At 43.1% G+C, this 8,244-nt stretch overlaps 2 long non-coding RNA genes and 1 other non-coding gene across 3 annotated transcripts; 2 read left to right on the top strand and 1 right to left on the bottom strand.

Annotated features, from left to right (window-relative positions):
• Window positions 1–557: 557 nt before the first annotated feature.
• On the bottom strand, window positions 558–1,538 carry LOC121038910 (uncharacterized). Its single transcript, XR_005794563.1, has 2 exons — window positions 1,210–1,538; window positions 558–944 (listed from the first exon to the last, which is right to left on the bottom strand). It is a non-coding gene; the product is annotated as an uncharacterized LOC121038910 (long non-coding RNA).
• LOC121038911 (uncharacterized) lies at window positions 841–6,118 on the top strand. The gene is made up of 2 exons (XR_005794564.1): window positions 841–954; window positions 5,552–6,118. It is a non-coding gene; the product is annotated as an uncharacterized LOC121038911 (long non-coding RNA).
• On the top strand, window positions 3,745–3,829 carry TRNAQ-UUG (transfer RNA glutamine (anticodon UUG)). The gene has a single exon. It is a non-coding gene; the product is annotated as a tRNA-Gln (tRNA).
• Window positions 6,119–8,244: the final 2,126 nt, after the last annotated feature.

Below are 8,244 nucleotides of genomic sequence, written 5' to 3' on the forward strand. Positions count from 1 at the left end.
AATGGTTCAGGTTTTGCCTGGATTCGCCTGTGCTGTAGTCTGCAGATCCTCCTCTCTTACAAGGGATTCAAAATGGCTGCTGCTCATTCCCTGGGCTGCCTGCAGATGTTTCCTAGATGTGGCCTGTGGTCACTGATATTTATATGCAGCTGTCACTGGCCTTTGGTATCACTATGCACTAGTTCAACTAAAACGCAGATTTCAGAAGGCCAAGGGTGATGATACCCAAGAGAGCAGTGAGAGAGGCAGTGCCCAAAACTAGTTTCAAAGTCAGGACTTTCCACCTGATTGACAGAAAATATTTCACCTGCGATCCACGTGAGAGGTCTCACCTTTATTTTTGTACACCTAAGGAGCCATACTTAATTTCCTGGATTAGAGAAGGGGGGAGAGGGACAGGAAAATTAGGTAGGCCTCAAAACCATATTTTATACACTATTCCCAGAATTAGATCACTGTTGACATTTTAACATAATTGCTAGACTACCCAGGAATTCTGTATTATACATAAGCATAAATCCACATGTATAAATACACAAACTACCACATAGATGTAAAAGGAGATATTCTAGAGTATTACAACATACCACAAGAGTTTGATTTTATTCATGGAATTAATATCTTACATAAAAGTAGAAAATTAATATTTCTCTCCCCTACACACCCTGAATCTTTCTTCAATTAATATGTGGGAGCACCATTTTGTTGCTTTGTTACTCTGGAAGAGTAAATGAGTCACAGTCACGCCACCTTAAGAAAGGCTGTGCTTAAATCGACCTTGCTGCGATCTGAAAGCGTTTTGGTTACAGGCAAGGCACCGGAGACCGGTAAGGCAAATAATGAGTAGTAGCGACGAAGCGTGAAAAAAATACTATGGAGTCCCCAAGGGAAGAGGGAACGCGGAGATCCGAGCGAGCGCCATCCTCCTTGCGGAAAGTGGGCGGCTGCAAAAGAGTAAGCCAGGGTGAAAATTTTCAGAAAAACACTGCGAAGGCGGAGCTTGGGTAGAAGACAGAAAGTTCCTCTCGCACTGCTCTAAAATGGGCTCTGCTTCCCCAAGACCCAGAATCTAGTCCTGAGCCGTGTTTCTGTCGTTTTCACCCCTGACGGTTTCCTACTTAGAGCTGAGAAGCGTCGCGTAAGCCAGCCAAGATTTCTGTGTCCTTCACAAACTGACACAGAAGCAGACACCAAAATAACTTTAAACACCTGCGTAGTAGACAAGGGTCCAAACGGGGTGGTAGGGCCAGCTCGCCTCCCAGATGCAGTCCTAGGGGCGAGGATGGGGGGTGGGTACTTGCGCAGCCCCGAATGTTTCTGCGAAAGTCCGAGTTTCCTGGCCCAGTTGCCCCTCCCACCACAAGTACGAGCTTTTAATCCTTCCTGGACGATGTTGATAATAAGGCAGCTTTCACTCAATTTCACTATCCTCCTAAACCCACATACTTTTACAGTTTGAAGATTTCACGGTCATCTGTTTCTGACATTTTCATTCAACTTAACAAATATTTATTAGGCCCCTTCCATTAATTTGCTTATTCTTTTTTTCTTTCAACAAATAGTTACAGACTGCCTTGGATATGCCAGGCCTTATCCTAGGCCCTGGGGATAGAGAAGTAAACAAACAGATTTAGACTAGGATGAAGCTTACTTCTAAGTAGGGGGAGGGGAGACAGAAAATAAACCCCAAAATACATGACTAAAATACATACTATGTAAGGAAGTGATACATGCTATGGAGAAACCCTAAGCAGAGGAAAGGAAAACAAAGGGTTTGTGAAGTCCCTGTGCGAACAGAGTGGCAGAGAAATGCCTCATTGAGAAATTGGCCTTGGAGAAGCTCAGAAGGCTTGAGAAAGCAAGCCGTGCGGGTAGCTGGGGAAAGGGTATCCCAGTAAAAGGGACAGCAAATGGAAAACCCCTGATGTGAGATCTTTGTCCGATGTCTTCCAGGAACAGCAAGGAGCAAGAGGAGAGTGGTAACAGAAACTCAGGTCGTACAAGACCATGTAGGCCTGTGTGGAGTTTTTATCATGGGAAGCCACTGGGACACTAGGAAGTTCTGAGCAGGGGAATAATGTGATCTTACCGTGTTTAAGGTATTCCCCACGGCATTATTCTCAGCAGCAGTGGGGGTAAAAGGATGACTTAAGTCACAAAGCCTGCCTTTAGGGAGTATACTTCAGAGGTGTGGGAGGCCACCAGGTGCACAAAAAGCTACAGAGGTAGAAGGCAATACATGGAAGAACAGAAAGAGGAAGTCTTCAAGGAAGTGTTCAAGTCAGTTCTTGAAAAAATGAGAAAAATGTCAAGATTATAAGGATGTATTGGTGGGGCTGGTAGTTGGGGGATGGGATCAGACAGTTGGCAGGCCATGGATGGCATGCTGAAAAAAAATCTGTTTATTCAACAAGCAATGGGAACTGATGGAGCTTTTGGTGCAGTAAATAATGTGATCACTGTCCAGGCTTGTCTCTTGAACAAGAGCAAGCCTGGGCCCTGAGAGACAGTGTCCAGGGACAGAGCTAAATGGAAAGCTGGGTAGACAGCCCCATTATGGTGTTAATCCAAAGGAAGCTGGTTGTTGGGCAAAGTGTAATGTGAGGCAAGAGGGTAGAAGCATGGACCATGAGACCAGGATGAGAGTATTTGGAACAGAAGGTGGGAGGCAATCTGGCATGATCACCTGAGCTACAGAGGCATAGCTCTAGATGCTTTGTATGTGGTGATTACAGCCCCCAGAGTAAGTGGAGACGTAAGTGTTAAGGGGCCCAAACTGTCTTGGACAATCAGATCTCTGTATTAGGAAGTGGCATCTGACAAGAGTAAAACGTGGGTCCGATGAACCTGGAGAGGCTGACTCAGTGAGGTAATTTTGGAGCCTGATTGCAGTTGTTCAAGCAAGAGACACAACAGCATTAAGCAGGGCTGTGGAGGAGGGAATGAAATGTACAGAACGAATGTAGGATTGCCTCGGTAGTTAGAAAGGATAAGGAGATTAGAGAAAGATGGAGAAATGGAGGACAACTTTAAGGACTCAAGGTTGGGTATTTCAGAAATACTGTCATTAACGAAGAACAGTAACACAGGGGGACAATGTGACACGGACTGCTAGCTGTCCACCAAAACCCATTCTTTCTCCCTTAGTATCAGAATTATAACTGGGCTGACAGCTGCCCAGCCACAGTAAATTTCCCAGCCCCTGTGCAAATAGAATGTGGCCTTGTGGATTAGGTATTTCCCAACAGAATGTAAGAAAAAGGGATATGTGTCTTCCCGGCCTGCACATAAAACCTGTCACATCAACCTCCTACTTCTGCCTCTCTCTCTTTCCTTTCCTATGGGCTATGAAGGTGAATACTACCGCAATTTTGGAAGCCACATTTTTTTTAAGTAAAGCTCTGCACCCAATGTGAGGCTTGAACTCATGACCCCAAGATCGAGTCACAAGCTCTACCACCTGAGCACCCCTGGCAGCCACATGTTGAAGAACATAGAACTACATCAGCCTGGGTCCCTGGCCTGGCTTGAGAAATAAATAAATAAATAAATTTCTATTTCGTTGAAATTTTGGGTCTATTTGCTATAGCATTTTGTAGTCAATTCTAATTAACGTAGAGGGGGAAATCAGGGAATAAGGAATAGGGAAGATTCAGAATTTGATACAGTCAGTGTGTGCATTGAAACTGGATCCCCCGAGAAAAGAAAGAGAGGCTGTGTTCCTTAAGAGGGCAACAGTGGGGCGCCTGGGTGGCTCAGTCGGTTGAGCATCTGACTTTGGCTCAGGTCATGATCTCGTGGTTCGTGGGTTCAAGCCCCGCGTCGGGCTCTGTGCTGATGGCTCGGAGCCTGGAGCCTCCTTTGGATTCTGTGTCTCCCTCTTTCTCTCTCTCTCTCTGCCCCTCCCTTCTCTCTCTCTCTCTCAGAAATAAATAATAAAATTTAAAAAAAGAAAAAGAGGGCAACAGAGATGGTATTAGAAAAACAAATCTGAACCATAATGTGAAGGGGTGTCATGGTTGGTGGGGCTCTGTAAGACCCGTCCATATTTACAAATATGCCATTAACCATATGGCCACATCAGACACTTTGTTACAAAGGTATGGGAATAAGGATGCATGTAGCTTCTCCATCCCTTGATGTCTATGTCGCACTTGAGGTGTGCAACATTGTTTCTTCACTGCCCCAGGCTCTCTTCTCAGAGAGTCTGTCCTCTTACTTAACTTCGTCTGCTGAGGGACAGCAGATTATATGACACTGTTCCCATTCTGATCCTGAAGTTGACCAGATGAGGGGAAAGCAGGTGTCCTATCTGACCTAAACTTGGCCAAATTCCTCTAATGAAAATTTGGAATCAGGTCTCAGAAACCGGTTAGTAAATTGTCAGTCAGAGATTAATAAAGTGATGCAGATTCAGAGCTGAAAGAGTTGTTTTAAGAAAGGCATCTTCAGGGGTTCCTGGGTGGCTCAGTCAGTTAAGTGTCTGACTTCAGCTCAGGTCACAATCTCACAGTCTGTAAGTTCGAGCCCTGCATTGGGCTGTGTACTGACAGCTCAGAGCCTAGAGCCTGCTTCAGATTCTGTCTCCTTTTCTCTCTGCCCCTCCCCCACTCACACTCTGTCTCTCTCTGTCTCCCAAAAATGATTAAGTTTTTTAAAAATTAAAAAAAAAAAAAAAAAAAAGGTATATTCAGGAGGCACCTGGGTGGCTCAGTCGGTTAAGCATCTGACTCTTGATTTCAGCTCATGACATGGTCGCACAGTTCATGAGATCCAGCCCCTCCTCAAGTTCTGCACTGACCCCACAGAGCCTGCTCGGGATTCTCTCTCTGCCCCTCCCCCACTGTGTGCCCCCCCCCCCCGCATAAATAAATTTAAAAAATTTTTCTTTATTTAAAAATATTTTTATGTTTGTTTATTTCTGAGACAGAGAGAGACAGAGCATGAGTGGGGGAGGGGCAGAGAAAGGGAGACACAGAATCCAAAGCAGGCTCCAGGCTCTGAGCTGTCAGCACAGAGCCCGATGTGGGGCTCAAACTCACAAACCGTGAGATCATGACCTGAGCCGAAGTCGGTCGCTCAACCAACTGAGCCATCCAGGTGCCCGATAAAAATTTGTTTAAAAGAGCGTTGTTATAAAAAAAAAAAAAAAGAAAGATATCTTCAGCCCACATGTGATGGAGATGCAGATAATGATCTTCTGTAGAGTTCCAGAAGAAAGAAACGGGCATGCAAAGAGAAGCAGTGAAGAGACCATGGGATTTAGAAAGACAGATAACCCTTAGCAACCAAAGACTCCCCAGGTTCTGGATCCTGCAACTCATGAGGTTCCTCTCCCTGGACTTAAGTTTTGTGGGACATCCCTATGTTTATAAAACAATTTCCCTCTTCTTTTCCAAGCTAGTTTGTTATGGGTTTCTGTTAGTTGAACCTGAGATGTTCCTGATGAACTCAATGGTTTACATATTTGAAAGCAGCTTCTCTGGTGTTACCACATTTGGCCCTTATAAGACAACCGTTACGAGGCCAATGCTATCACGTTGTCTTTCAGATGAAGTCCTAAAACGGAAGGCTGAGTGTTCCAAAGCCAAGGAAGAGAGTGAGGAAGGTACTAGAAGCAGCATGCCTGTTCTCATGAAGCAGAGTCCAGAGTCCATGGTGACAATACTTGAAGAAGATGCAAGGACTCCATAAATTTTATGACTGAGGCATCATTGCCTTAATTTACCTACAATGCACTACACTTTCCCCCATCTCTGGGGGAAATGAAAGTTAAATTCCTGGAAAGAAAAATAACATCTTTGAAAGAAATTGGGTTGCAAGAAGGGTATCAAACTGATATGGTGGGGTCATTCTTTAAAGAAAAAAGTGCATCAAGCATTTCTACTTAGAAAAAAATCTTCATTTTCAAGTAAAATATGGTAAGCAAGGGCAGATTTACTAGTATTGCTGGTTTCAAAAGAATGGAAAATAAATAGAAAAACCTGGAGTCATAACCACATACCTGATTTACATGATTTATTTACCTGATTTATTCAGCTTCCAAGACTGGAACATAAGTGGCCAACTTCTGTGAGTAGAATATGGAATTTGGGACAATAAATAGGTTCACCACCAATTCACTGTTTTCAATTACATTCTGTTCTTTAAATTGAGAAAACATGATGGGGAAAACCTCCTTCGATTATGATCTGTATTTAATTTATGCAAAATTACACCTAAAAGGGAGGGGAGTGCTCTTTTTCTACTCCTGATCACTCTCTGAATAATTATTCACATGAATATTTGTTCATTCCTTCATTCATTAAATTTTTAATGAGCCCTTACCAGATGCCAGCCTTTCTGGGGACACAGTGGAAAACAAAGATAGCCAAAGTCCTGCTTTCATGGAATTGAGCTTACACTCAAGTGTGAAAGGCAGACAATACACAAACAAATAAGCATAGTTGTCATGTTGTTACAAGTGCCAAAAGGAAACAAACTACTTTAGGGTACAGAGAGTAATGACGGCAGATGCAATATTAAGAGGAAAGGATTCTTTGATAAACTGACATTTGAATAGAGACCTGAATGAAATGAGGGCATGGACTATGTAATTTTCTATGTTCCAGGCAGAGGAAATAGCAAATCCAAGGGCCCTGAGGTAGGAATGTGCCTGGAATGGCTGAAGAACAATAAGGGAACGGTAAGCCAGAAATAAAGTAGGGCCTGGGAGGTAGGAAATGAAATCAGACAGTAAGTAGGAGCCCAGATTAAAGATTTTAGATTTTATTCCAATCAAGATAAGCCATCTTTGAGCTGAGAGTTTTGATTGGACTTTGGCTAACTTTAATCACTTTGCTGAGTGGGAAGCACTACAAAGAAGCAAGAGAGAAGCAGAAAGACCAGTGAGCAGACCATTGCAGCAATCCAAAAAGGAGGTCATGTCATTTGAGACCAGAATGGTGGCAGTGTAAGGAGAAAAAGGATAGACTTGATTGATGTGTTTTTAAAGACACAGCCAATGGGATTTGCTGAAGGATTGGAAATAGAGTGTGTGCATGAGTGAGAGGAGTCCATAATGATGCCAAGGCTTTTTGGCCTAAGCAACTGAAGAAAAGTTTGGCTATTTACTGAAACGGGGTTGGCTGAAGGATGGACGAATTTTGCTTTGTGTTAAGTCTGAGATATCCATAGACATCCAAATGGATGAGAGGCTGAGTAAGTAGATGTATACATGAGTCTGGAATTCAGGGGAGAGAGGTTTGTGCTGGAGATACAAATTTGGAAATTTTCAGCATTTAGATGACGGTACTAGAAGCCACAGGACCAGATAAGATCACCAAGGGAGTTTAGACAGAGAAGAGAAGAGGCCTGAACAGTAAGAAATCAAGAAGATGGGAGGATCTAGGCAAAAGAGACTGGAAAGGAGACACTGATGGAGTAGAAGAGAGCCTAGGGAGAAGTGACCCAGAGAGCAAGTTAAAGAATGTGTCTCAAGGAGGAGAGAATTACTGGTTCAAATGGTTCAATTGCTGCTGACAAGAAATAGGACTGAAGACCTACCACTAGATTTAGCCATGGAGGTCACTGGTAATCTGGACAAGAGTAGTTTTGCTAGACTGGAAGATATGAAAGCCTGACTGCTATCTATCCACATGAATAAAATATGCACACATGTACCTAGTCTAAGCAGAGGGTAGCTAGGTTCTAATATCAGGCATCAGTCTGGAAGCAGGCCAGGGGTGGGGTCTGAGCATTGGCAGATGGGAAGTAAACACATTATAAGGGTGCCTCCCATTGCTTACCTGCCCTACTTATTTCTTTGTATGGTTTCACAAGGCTTCCTTCAATATCTTTTCTTAACTTTCCTAAAAATTATCACGTCAACAAACTTCCTTAAACCTCTTTGAAAGGAATAGCTTTGGGAGCCTGTGCTAAGAGAATTAGTATGGAATTAGCTTTGCTTGGGAGTCTCATATTTCAACTAGCTAGTGTTCTGCATAGAAATTCATTGTACAATACAACAGCATCTTCTGTTCCCATCATAATAGACTGTCTTATCTACCAAATAAACAATGTAAGGCTCTAGTATAAATTCTTGGCATATCAAAAGGGCAATGAGTTGCATTTTTATTTATTTTTGACAAAAAGCCTTTCCTTACTCTGTCATAATGGTATTCTTCTACAAACCTCAATAATCTGCTTAGGATATTCCTGTGTCTGTGGAGTAATTAGATCTCCAGTGTCAAATGCAATTTGTTA

Source organism: Herpailurus yagouaroundi, unplaced genomic scaffold (genome assembly GCF_014898765.1).
Source record: "Herpailurus yagouaroundi ecotype Mexico unplaced genomic scaffold, PumYag 166, whole genome shotgun sequence".
Taxonomy (NCBI): Eukaryota; Metazoa; Chordata; class Mammalia; order Carnivora; family Felidae; genus Herpailurus; species Herpailurus yagouaroundi.